The sequence below is a fragment of the Cotesia glomerata genome, linkage group LG2 (genome assembly GCF_020080835.1).
Source record: "Cotesia glomerata isolate CgM1 linkage group LG2, MPM_Cglom_v2.3, whole genome shotgun sequence".
NCBI classification, from domain to species: domain Eukaryota; kingdom Metazoa; phylum Arthropoda; class Insecta; order Hymenoptera; family Braconidae; genus Cotesia; species Cotesia glomerata.
The window spans coordinates 30,831,846-30,845,793 of NC_058159.1; the positions used below are offsets into that span (position 1 = coordinate 30,831,846).

The 13,948-nt window shown below is 27.3% G+C and overlaps 1 protein-coding gene across 1 annotated transcript in view; it reads right to left on the minus strand.

Annotated features, from left to right (window-relative positions):
- Positions 1-13,948, minus strand: part of LOC123259546 (ephrin-B2) — a 355,672-nt gene that overhangs the window by 330,252 nt on the left and 11,472 nt on the right. The window lies entirely within an intron of this gene.

The window sequence follows — 13,948 nt, forward strand, 5'->3', positions numbered from 1 at the left end:
TTTAATCGTACATGAGTTACATATTTGTTGGAACATTTCATTTGTATGTTACTATATAGTTTGGGTATTATGGATGGATACCCGTAAAATACCATGAATATTTATAAATCTCGTGACATATTAATTGACTGAAATAAAGTTATAGATTTAATTCTGGGTGTGGTGTGATTTTTACGGCGTTTGCTATCAAAATGTTTTGTTATTGAGACAAAACAAGAAAAGTTTATTATTTTTTATTATTATCACATTCAATAATTAAATAATCACATTTTACTTATTGTTTTGTTTTAATACATTATCAGGCAACTTTATAGCTTTAATATGTCATTTATAATAATAAATAATTCACTATTAACCTACATATTAATTTTGGCATTAGTAACGCGATTTATTAATTTAAAAGATCAATAGAGAAGTTGCATGTTTTGTAATTATTTTTTTATTCGAAAGTTTAATAGGAATTATTAAGACAGTTTAAGTAAAAAATTTTTAACAATTGATTTTTTACGTAATTGTCAATTAAAAATTATACTTTGAAAATTCATTTTTAAATGAAAGTGACGTCATTATATCGGTTCAGTAACGCCACCACGCGTCGAGTCAATGAAGCATCCATGTTTATGTTTTTAAAATAAATAAAATAGTTAATATTATATAGGTTATATCTGTTTTGAAAAAATTAATTGGTGTGATTAAAAATTTTTCTCGACTAAAAATATTAGAAACAATTAATAATAATTGAAAAGCGTGAGCAAAATGATTTCTAACAATTTAAAAGTAAATATTTCACCAAACCTAGAAAGTTATAAATATTGTTTTGTACCTTCATGTCGCAACACAACTCATTCTACTCCGGAAAAACTTTTTATTTCTGTTCCCAAAAGTGATGAAGTGAGAAAACAATGGTGTATTGCAGCTAATTGTCCTGATAGACGTCTTCGAAAATACAAGTGTAAATATAGAAAATACAAGTGTATAGTACGATTCTGATTGGCTCTCACCCTCAACGGATATAGTGACGTCACAACCAATGAGGAATCGTTTTTATTGCGCCTGAATTTATTTATTTTTTATAATTTATTTATAAAAAAAGAAATTTGTTATTTTAAAAAAAATTTTTTTAAACATGCTTCAAATTAATTATTCTTTCATATGTATATGAATTTGTAGGGATAGTAAATTTATGCAACTTCTCTATTGGAATTTTTTTTATTTGTTCAAATTATATCATAATAAAATTTTGATATTTCACTTAATATTTGAGGCTTTAATAAATAGCAACCTTGCAGTCACTATGTATAACTGCCGTAACTTGAGAACTGTAATTAAATAAAATTTTGCTTTATTAAATAAAGACTTTTGTTAAATTCCACTGTATTTTCTTAAATATTGACGTTTTTAAAGATATAAGCTCATCCCGATGTTACACTCATCAAGAGCTTTCATTTGAATACCCACATGCATTTTTATATATTTTTCATATACACATGTATATAATATATATAAATATATGAAAAATTGATGTGGGTACTCAAATGAAAGCTCTTGATGAATGTAACATCAAGATGAGCTTATATCTTTAAAAATGTCAGTAGTTGACAAGATACAATGTCATTTCTCAGTTATTGACATTTTTTAAGATATAATAAGCTCATCCCGATGTTACACTCATCAAGAGCTTTCATATGAGTACCCACATGCATTTTCATATATTTTTCATATATACATATATATAATATATATAAATATATGAAAAATTGATGTGGGTACTCAAATGAAAGGTCTCGATGAGTGTAATGTCAGGATGAGCTTATATATTAAAAAATGTCAATATTTCACAAGAATAAAAAGTAATTTCTGAATTATGTTAAATTGCACGGTATTTTCTTAACTATTGACATTTTTAAAGATATAAACTCATCCCGATGTTACACTCATCAAGATCTTTCATTTGAGTACCCACATGCATTTTTGATATATTTTTCATATATCCATACACATAATATATATAAATATATGAAAAATTTATGTGGGTACTCAAATGAAAGGTCTCGATGAGTGTAATATCAGGATGAGCTCATATCTTCAAAAATGTCAATAGTTCACGAGATACAAGGTCATTTCTTAATAATGTATCTAGAGATAGAGCATTTTCAAATGCAGCCTAAATACTTGTCATAATAAATTGACTACCGGTTAGAATAAAATGAAATTTTGAAAAGGTACAAATTCAAGTCAAGACCTTTGCAATGAAACTAAATTTCACTAAAAAAACCGATTTTATCATATGTATATTCTGGAAACAAAATTTTCCTTATTCTCTAAATAATATAGATTTATTAATAATCAAAAAAATTTTTTTCAACTATAAAAAAATGTTTATTAACCCTCTTAATAATTGTTTTAAAAATTAATTAACTATAAAAAAATAATTTAAATTAAAAATCAACAAATCTTTGACTGGAAATTTTTTTTTCAACTATCCAAACAACTAAAATAGAGTTTCAGTGACGTGTAAGCGATCAAAAAACAATAGCAATTATACGCAGTGATTGAGCAAACATTTTCTGGGTAAGTGTATTTAAACATCGGCCTAATGCGTGTGGTACAAACGAAGCTAAACGATTCTCGCCGTAATTAATCACTCGAGCTCTGGTAGCGATTCGCAGTGGGCATTAATTATCTTGGTCATTTTCCATCGGTGATGTGCTATGGACAGCCGTTTACTGAATAGAAGAGACCCGGAGAGTAAAATCGAAGAGAACAAAACGGAAGATAAGGGTTAAACCCGTTAAAATTAAACGACTCGGTAGGAAGAGATGTCCGGTGAATAACGCAGAGGTGTCCGAGTTATATATAGCAGAGATCGCACGGGATTGATACACACACACGTTCTCATGTCTTTCAATTTGCCTAAACACCGGTGATTCGATGCAAATTGCTCCTCTTGCGCTATAGCACATACACACACCTTGGTGTGCATGCACACCTCCACTCAATCGAGCTAAAATGAAGACTCTTTAGCAAAAGTTGCATAAATTTAAAATAACTATCATGTACAAGAGAGAGAAAAAATTTATAGAGCTAACAAGATGTAAACTAAAAAAAGTTATGGCAAATTAAACGGAGGGATAGTGAATAAAATAAAAAGTGTGTTTTACGCAAGCGTCTGCTCGACGCTTTCCTCGGTAATATGCAATTCAAGTAATAAAAAATGCATATAGACACAACAGTCATCTTTAAAACTTAGCTCGTTTACAGCTTTAAAGTAACTCGTGAATCTTATATACCTTTTATTTTATTTTTTTTAAACTTTCTGTTTATTATTACTTATTTTTCCCGAGAAAAACCAGGTAGTTGCTTTACTTCCTCGGACTTCTGATCTCTGTTTCATATAAACAGAGAGAAAACGACGTACTTGCCAACTGGGACAAACTTTTTTACGAGCTCTGCTTAAGTTAATGCATTTATTGTTGATACTGTTGAGAAGAGACGGGGGACTTCTTTATATCTACTGCTAGACTCTACTGGCTCAAATAATATACCGAATTAAATTATAATTAAACCGGAGATTGATGAGAAAAAGGATTTTTTTAATAATGAGCTAGTGTCACACTTACAATGCTTCAAAAGACTTATTTTAATTTTTTTATTTAAGTGTTAATAAATTAGTTTTTTATCGGCCCCCTTTTATCAATATTTAAAAATTATTTTTTTTTTAATATTGAAAAAAATTTATTTGCAATTTTAATGTTTTTTTTTAATTAAAAAAATATTTAAAATGAAATTAATTAGCTTCTTAATAGTAAATTAAATACAAAATTGACTTTATTTAATGCTAAAAAAATTAACTTTTAATAAATCTAATTTTTCTTTCAAAAAATCTATATTATTTAGAAAATAAGAAAAAATTTGTTTCCGGGATAGTCATATGATAAAATAGATTTTTTTATTGGAATTTAGTGTCATTGCAAAGGTCTTGACCTGAAATTGTGTCTTTTCAAAGCGTTATTTCATTCTCACCGATATTCAATTTATATGATAAGTATTTAGACTGCATTCGAAAATATTCTATCTCTAGATACATAATTAAGAAATGACCTTGTATCTTGCGAACTATTGACATTTTTAAAGATATAAGCTCATTCTGATGTTACATTCATCAAGACCTTTCATTTGAGTACCCACATCGATATTTCATATATTTATATATATTATATATATGTATATATGAAAAATATATCAAAATGCATGTGGGTACTCAAATGAAAGCTCTTAATGAGTGTAACATCAGGATGAGCTTATATCTTTAAAATTGACAATATTTAAGAAAGTACAGTGCAATTTTACATAATGAAGAAACGTCCTAGTATCTTGAGAACTATCGACATTTTTAAAAATATAAGCTCACTCCGACATCACACTCATCGAGACCTTTCATTTGAGTACCCACATCAATTTTTCATATATTTATATATATTATATATATATATATATATATATATATATATATATATATATATATATATATATCAAAATGCATGTGGGTACTCAAATGAAATCTCTTGATGAGTGTAACATCAAGATGAGCTTACATCTTCATAAATGTCAATAGTTAAGAAATTACAGTGCAATTTAACAAAATTAATTATTTAATGAAGCAAAATTTTATTTGTTCATAGTTCACAAGTCAAAATTTATTAGTACAATCTAATAAAAAACTTTTGCGATAAAAAACTAAAAGTCTACAGATTATTAATCACAGTCTTTTCTACCAGGATTAATTACATGACTTAATTAAAATAAAAAAGCCCGTTAAATGAAATCAATGGAATAATATTACGTAATAAATATCCCGACAGAGAAGATAATGAGGAGTTAATCAGTGTTTATCCAGCGCAATAAGTAATTTAAAAGTAAATTTGTAAATTATGGTGAAATGATTGAGTAAGAAGGTCTAGCCGAATTGTCGAAGCCTCTTAGGGGTTTTCGGGTGTAGTGTTGTCCGCGAGAAAGAGAGAAATATCTGAAAAGTTTTCCAGTCGATGTAGTTATTCACCATTACGATGCTCTTTTCTTGCCCGAGGAAACGATGTTCGATTAATCCACCGTTCCACCGGAATAATAATCCAGTGAATTACTAATCCAACTATCGCCTCAGCGATCTCCATTAAACGAAATGAAATCCACTCGATTTCCGCGATGAATCGCCTTTGGCGCACCGGCGTACTGTACTCAACTATTCTGCGCTGCCCTGGCCTATCAGCGACACGACCCTTTTCTATCCCTTTATATTACTCTGTGTAGTACAGAGTACTCCGGTCGTTAAATTTACCGTTCTGAGCAATCCAACATTGCAACTCTCCAAAGCGATTCGACAAAATTAAAAACTGCTATAAAAGAAAGCATCTGCGATCGAATACTCGCCCTGAAAAGCTGAAAAACACCCGCTAACTCAAGGTACAACTACTTTCTGCTCTAAGTACTTAAATTATATCCCATTCCCTGCGCAACACATCCTAACTGGCAAAAAATGAATTAAACAAACGGAAAAAGTAAACTAGCTGTCACATTTGACTGAAAAAACATACATTACACAAAATTAAACATCCCCGTCTCGTCTTCCGATAGCGCTTCTGACGCAGATATTTTTATGTTTAATAATAGTAATAATCTTTAAAAAGGACACCGACTGTCTATATAGATATACGGACTACTCCGTCATATTTATAGCCCTTCCATTATACGTACATATATAAATAGCTTTATTAATGCTTTTATGTCGGTACTATGGAGTTTTTCGTTTTATTTCGTCTCATTTCCGTATGTATTCACAGAAATGGTTTCTCTACTGTTACTGTTACTGTTACATGGTATATGATATATGTTATGTAGAGAGAATTATTCCCCGTCTATGTCTTGTTGTTTTGTATGACAGCGCGAAACAAGACATAAAGACCTGGCACGGTCACTGTAATAATGGAACTACATTAAAATTTGAACGGATAGAAACTAATATTGCTTTTTTTATTATTATTTATATTTTTAAAATTAAGTAAAAAAATTAAATCTTATAAGAAGTACATTTTAAAATTATACTTAAACTAAAATTAATACTTGTAATAATGAAACTAAATTAAAATTTGAACGGATAGAAACTAATATTGTTTTTGTTTTATTATTTATATTTTTAAAATTGACTAGAAAAATTAAATCTTATAAAAAGTGCAGTTTAAAAACTTTAAAATTATATTTTAAACTGTAAAAATTAAGATAATGAAACTTAACTAAAATTTGAACGAATAGAAACTAATATTGTGTTTTTTTTATTATTATTAAATAATAAAACGACCCTGGTGGAGTTTCAAATGAAATGTTTCAACTACCTGCAAGATATTGAACGAGCAGAGCTTAGTGCGGAACTGTATCGAGGCTAGTGATTCTACGACTCAGTGATTGTTAATCGATGATTAAAAACTTTGAAAACTATGAAAATTTATATTGACTTTACTTTTTTGAGTTTTTGTTTACTTTTGAGTTCTTGTTTACTTTTGGAGTTCTTCTTTACTCTTGTAATTTGCAATTGGCCTGAGAGAGACCATTTTATTATCATAATTATAATTATTATTTTCATTCTCATTAATGTCGTTTTTATGATCATCAATATTACTGCTTTTTATATTATGTATTACTTTTTCTTTACTTATTGTAAATGTACACTCTGTAAGAACAAATATTGAGTCTTGGCTGCTACACGGAAAGAAAATTGTACGAAAAATTACAATGGAAACATCGTAATTTTTAGTATAGGACATTGCAGTGCCGGGCCAGAACTCAAACATCGTAATTTATACGATGCAACATCGTAAATTTCTATCACTCAAATTAAAAAGAAGTTTAGGTCACCGAAAGAATAATTCTGTATCATCCAGGAATCGAACCCGGTGTCCTCTCCGCCTCAAGTCCAAGGTTTATTCCCTCACGCTATCGGAGGGATTAACTAAAGTTCCTGTTCAGTCACATAATAAGACCCTCGATACAGTAGTTGATTATCTTTCGGTGGTGGCGTCGCAAACTACTAGACTCTGTCTCTCTTTTATTAAAACATATAGTATGCGTCCTTATTCACTTGCTCTTACGGAAAAAAAATTTACTAAATAACATCGTAATTTTCAATAATTCAAATTGTATTCTGTAGACGGCAGCATCGTAAAAATCGAGATACTGAAAGTCTAGTCCTAGATTACGATGTTACTATAGTAATTTTTCATAGGATTTTTTTTCCGTGTAGGGAACTATTTTATATTTTTAAAATTGACTAGAAAAATTAAATCTTATAAAAAGTGAATTTAAAAATTTTAAAATTATATTTTAAATTAAAATTAATACTTGTAATAATGAAACTAAATTAAAGTTAGAACGGATAGAAACTAATATTGTCTTATTATTATTATTATTATTATTATTATTATTATTATTATTATTATTATTATAAATCTGAATTTTTTTATTGGCTGTCCAGTCTATTGCACGAATTTTTTTAACTAATTATTTATCTAATAATTTATAATATCGTTCGCCTGTATTCCCTACAGGCATAAACGATTTTAAAATTCGTATATAAATTTGTCATTAAAGGTAAATTTGACTGAAAAAATAATTCGGACAGCCCGGTGACTGAATGGTAATTCTGGACAGTGTCTCGGATAGCTTAAGGGAAGAGCAGTTGGCGCGATACCAAAAGATCCAGGTTCGATTCCTGGTCTGGGCCGTCCGAATTATTTTTTCAGTCAAATTTACCTTTAATGACTAATTTATATACGAATTTTAAAATCGTTTATGCCTGTAGGGAATACAGGCGAACGATATTATAAATTATTAGATAAATAATTAGTTAAAAAAATTCGTGCAATAGACTGGACAGCCAATAAAAAAATTCTGATTTATAGTATTATAAAAACCAGTCTACAGAAAATATATTGTATAAAAATTATTATTATTATTATTTATATTTTTAAAATTGACTATAATAATTAAATCTTATAAAAAGTGTATTTTAAAACTTTAAAATTATATTTTAAACTGTTAAAATAAATACTTGGTATTTTATTTTTTTAAAAATATTACTTGAAATTAATTTTTGTAAAGAAACTGTAAAATTTATCTCCTATATTACTACAAATTTATCTATATAAATTATATACAAACTACATTATATATTTTAATTGTTTTTTATAATTTTTCTAACTAACTATAATTTTATTTAAAGCTTTTAAAATTAAAATGCAATTTATATTAAAAATAATAATAATAATAATAATTTTATTTATTCAGAATGATATATGAGTCTAAAATATATATTTGAAATTGAATGATATTTTTCGAGTTTTCCGAGTTTATTATTTGTATAACGACGTGAAAAAGCAATCGACGTAGGCTCACTGAATCTTATTCTTCCTCCCCGATTTCTTTTGAGCAATATCTATTTGCTTTATCTGTCTACGATGTGTATTTAAATAGAAAAAATTTTATGGTTGAAAAAGAAAGTAAATTTTTGGGTTGAAAGAATTAAATTGGTAATTAAAATAAAAATTAGCAAATGTGAAGGATAATGAAAATTATAAATAAAATGGAAAAGAGTGGTAGCCACGAAAAAACAGGCCCAGCCAGAGGAAGCGGTGTGGGTGCGTGAAATGCCACTAACGATCGGCGGGCAATCGACTATGCAAATTCAGTATGGATTCTACGCCATTTTACGATTCCCGTCCGCGAAAGCTTCCGAATTGGCGTTCTGCCGCCGCAGAATCGATTTTCGTATGGAATCGAGAAAGGGTTTGAAGAGAATAACATACGAACATCGAACATACGAGCAACGAATGGAACGTGTGCTACTAAATCTATCCAATTCCGATTCCGAGTCCACTGTTACTGTCGACTGTCACTTTCACGGTTACTGCCAAACAATTTCATAAGTAAAACTAACATTAATGGAGCAATCACTGCCGGTTCCCGGTTTAGACTCTCCAGATTCAACATGTGCCGCGGAAAAAGTCCCTTTTTAAAATAAATTTTACAATGTTTTAATAACTAGAAAGTTACACTATAAAAAATAATTAATTTCATTACAGAAAAAAATTTTTTTTATTCAAAAAAAAATATTTCTTAGTTCAAAAATTTTTTTATTTAAATAAAAAACATGAAGCTCTTCGAAATGATTTTGTTAATTTGATAATTTTATTCTTTAATTAATTTAAATTGAAAATTAATTCTTTTAGTTTAAAATTATTCTTTTTAGTTTAAACTAAAAATTAATTTTTTTAAAAAAAAGAATTCTCGATCGAAAAATATAATTTAAAAAAATTTTATTGTTTTAAAAAATTTTTAAATCATAAAATTGAATCAAAAAATAATTTCTTAGATTAATAATTTTTTTTATTATTAAATATTGAGCTTGAATTTTTTTTTAAAGCCTTTTAAAAAATTATTGAGCTTAAAATTATAAAAACAAAAATAATAAATATATTTTTTTAATAAAAAAATGACAAACTAAAATTAATTTCATTACAAAAAAAAAATTTTTTAAATAAAAAACAATATTTCTGGGTTAAAAAATTTTTTTACTTAAATAAAAACATTAAATTCTTCAAAATAATTTTCTTAATCTGATAATTTTATTCTTTAATTAATTTAAATTAAAAATGAATTCTTTTAATTTAAAAGTATAATTTTAATTTTTAAATGATTCTTTTTAATTTAAATTAAAAATTAATTTGTTTAAAAAAAAAAATTCTTGATCTAAGAATATAATTTTAAAGAATTTTATTGTCTTAAAAAATTCTTAAATAATAAAATAATTTCTTAGATTAATAATTTTTTTTTGTTATTAAATATTGAGCTTAAATTTTTCTCAAAGCGTTTTAAAAAATTATTGAGCTTAAAATATAAAATTAAATAATAAATTTATTTTAAAAATAAAAAAATAACAAACTAAGATTAATTTTTGTCGAGAGAATTCAACATTAACAAATTAGCATAATTAGTTAGACGTGGATTTCTAGCCTGATTTACATATTGTTTAAATGAATCCACCGGTCTATCTCTATCTATCTCTCCGAGCTCCAATCAAACCAGACCGACGTACTGTAGACAGTACTGGCCATCAGTATTGCACTATCACATCCAGCGAGTTTATTTTCATAGCTCACGGGATTTCATCATACCACAAGTTGACACTGTTTTGTTATTGCTCTTGTTGTTGTTATTATTGCTGTTGTTGTATTACCAAATTTTAAATTTTAAATCACTCATCCAGTCATAATAATTCAATCACCCTCAATGTTTGTGTTTTCATTTTCATCCTGACAATGTAAAATATATATTTTTATTGGCTTTACTATTTATATTTATATTAAATCTGTATACTTATATGGGTGGCGCTTTGTAATTCCGAGTATCGAGTTTTGTATAATTTCAACAAATATATATTCAACGTTTTTAATTAAATTTTTTATTTATATTTATATTCATCTGTATTTTTTTATTTTATGTTATTTATCATTTTATGACCCTCCAAAACGAGAAACTAAGACGTCAAACTGAGAAGTTTCAGTTTGTATTAATTAGAACTGTTTAGACATTATTATTTTTTTTTTTTATGATGAATAATTATAATTATAAATTCAGTATTTATTATATAAATATTTATGTTGAAATTTATAAAAATAATTTTATATATTTATTTTCAGTAGCTAATTTTAATAAATTTTTTTATATTTTAACTATAATTAAAATGTAAAAAAAAAATCATTAAAAAGAAAATTTTAACTCTAAAAAAATAGTAGCTAATTTAATAATTTTTTTTATATTTTAACTACAATTAAAATGTAAAAAAAAAATCATTAAAAAGAAAATTTTAACTCTAAAAGAATAGTAGCTAATTTTAATAATTTTTTTCATATTTTAACTATAATTAAAATGTAAAAAAAAAATCATTAAAAAGAAAATTTTAACTCTAAAAAAATAGTAGCTAATTTTAATAATTTTTTTCATATTTTAACTATAATTAAAATGTATAAAAAAAACTTTTATTTCTAAAAAAATTCTTCTAAAAAATTAGCAATAAAAAAAAATATTTTACATATATTTTTAATGTAATTTTCTTTATAAAAAAATATATTTTAAATAATTTAAAAATAAAGACAGTAATTTTTAATTCATAAATATTTTAGCCGCGTCATTAAAAATAAAATGATATCATTGAAATAACGAGATTGCTGATTTTTCATGCGATCATCAATAAAAATATTTTGGTCATTAAACATACATATATATATATATATATATATATATATATATATATATATATATATATATATATATATATATATATATGAACACACATTCACGTCATTACACATAATACCTCTCATTTAGAGCCGACATCTTTTGATCCGAGTGTTAGGAATCATTACACAATATTCTGTGTGTGAAAACACACGGCGAAAGTTAACGGAGACTTAATGTAGTATGTGAAATATATGAGTCACGGGATATATATGTGTATATATATATATATATATGTTCCTTGAGAAGAGTTCGCCTGAAGAACATGTCTGACAAGATAATAATGAAAGATTTATGGGGAATTGAATAGAAAAAATCTAAATCGGATAACGACAAGTTAAGCAAACAAAAAATGAAAACAGATAATACGAAAAAAGAAAGAGGAGTCGAAGGAGACGAAAAAGGTATTTTTATGAAGCCTGCGATGGGTTTATATATCACAAAATCAAACGGAGCAGAGATGAGGAACGTCGCGGCGGTTGTTGAATCAAATGTAAGCGGCGAAGGAACCAGAAAAAGCGGAAGAAAGAAAAAACAGTAAGCGGAAAAGCAGAAAGGGGTGTCCCACCCCTCTGCCACGCCATTTCGTAGTCTAATGTCACCCTTGTGTTGTCAACGACTTGAAAGATTAAATCGTCCCGAAATTTAAACGCGAAAACTCTTACCATACCGTTAAGTCGGTACAGATAATAAAATCCGCATCACGATTAGATCCGACAAATCTCCATCGAGTTTAAACTTTCAATTAAACTATCGACGCATTCATCTTCGGCTTTTATCGTTTATCAACAGTTACATTGTTATCATTATTAGTTTGCAAAGTTTATACTTTATCAGTTCCGAAAATTAGTGTGATTTTAATATAACTTTATTCATTAAAATTTAAAAGAATAAATCTTTAACAGAAGGAATATTTTTCAAGAATTTTTTTATTTAAAAAAAACTATAAATAAATAAAATTTTGCTTTTTCAAATAACGACTATTGTTAAATTGCACTGTACTTTTTTAACTATCGACATTTTTAAAGATATAAGCTCATCCCGATGTTACACTCATCAAGAGCTTTCATTTGAGTACCCACATGCATTTTCATATATTTTTCATATATACATATATATATATAATATATATATAAATATATGAAAAATTGATGTCGGTACTCAAATGAAAGGTCTCGATGAATGTAATGTCAGGGTGAGCTTATATCTTTAAGAATGTCAATAGTTCACAAGATAATACAAAATGTCATTTCTTAATTATATTAAATTGTAATGTACCTTCTTAATTATTGACATTTTTAAAGATATAAGCTCATCCCGATGTTACACTCATCAAGAGCTTTCATTTGAGTACCCACATGCATTTTGATATATTTTTCATATATACATATATATAATATATATAAATATATGAAAAATTGATGTGGGTACTCAAATGAACGGTCTTGATGAGTGTAACATCGGGACAAGCTTATATTTTTAAAAATGTCAATAGTTCACAAGATTCAAGGTAATTTATTAATTGTGTATCTAGAAATAGAGCATTTTCGAATGCAGCTTAAATTCTTATCATAATAAATTGACTATTGGTGAGAATCATATGAAACCTTGAAAAGACACAACTCCAGGTCAAGACCTTTTTAATGATACCAAATTTAACTATAAAAACCCATTTTATTAAATTAATACACTACAAAATTTTTCTTGTTCTCTTAATAACACAGATTAACTTTTTAAAAATAAAAATTTTTTATAGACTTGTATAAAAAAAATATAATAATAATAACCATTTTACATACTTAAAAAAAATATTTTTTTATAAAATATTTTTCCGTACTTTTTAATCAAATATTGAGAGTAAATTTTTATCCCCATAAATATTAAAAATACAAATTTTCCTCACACATGAATAGGCTGAAAATAATTCCCTCGTTGATCCCAGCATACAGTAGCATTTAAATTTCACCTCACACTTAATACCCCCGACTAATAACCTTTTTGTCCGACTAATATAATGTTAACACTATCTATTATTACAGCATTAACTCTCGTTCCGATTCCCATTAAGATATAATATACTTTGAATTTTTTGATAGCATTAACCGAGGAAATAAACGAGTACGTCTGTATTATCAACTTCTCCTGCTGGCTGGAGCAGGGATTCCCTTACTTTTCCTCTTACGACCGCCGCGACTCCATATATAACAATGAACAAGTACAAGCGTACACGTATAAGAAGCAAAAATATAAGAAGAAGAAGAAGACATCAGACATCAGACGAAAAGTATGACTCAGCCAAAAAGAAAAGCTCCGTTTCCGGCTGTTCTCCCGTCCCGCGAATCATTTCTTCCAGGACAAATGGTTTTTCCGAGTCATTACCGCTGGGGAAATCCAAACCGTGCGAGTGCAGGCCTCAGCTGGGAACACACACACTTTTAAAAAATATAATATAATATGCGTAGGTGTGCACCAACAAACGACATATAACAACACCGAAAGCTTTGTCGGTTGTCGGGTGAAAATTCTTTCCCCGGCGCCGAACAACTTTACTCATTTCCGGTTTACCTCGGTTGACTTGCTCCAGTATAAGTAGTACGGAGTGTAT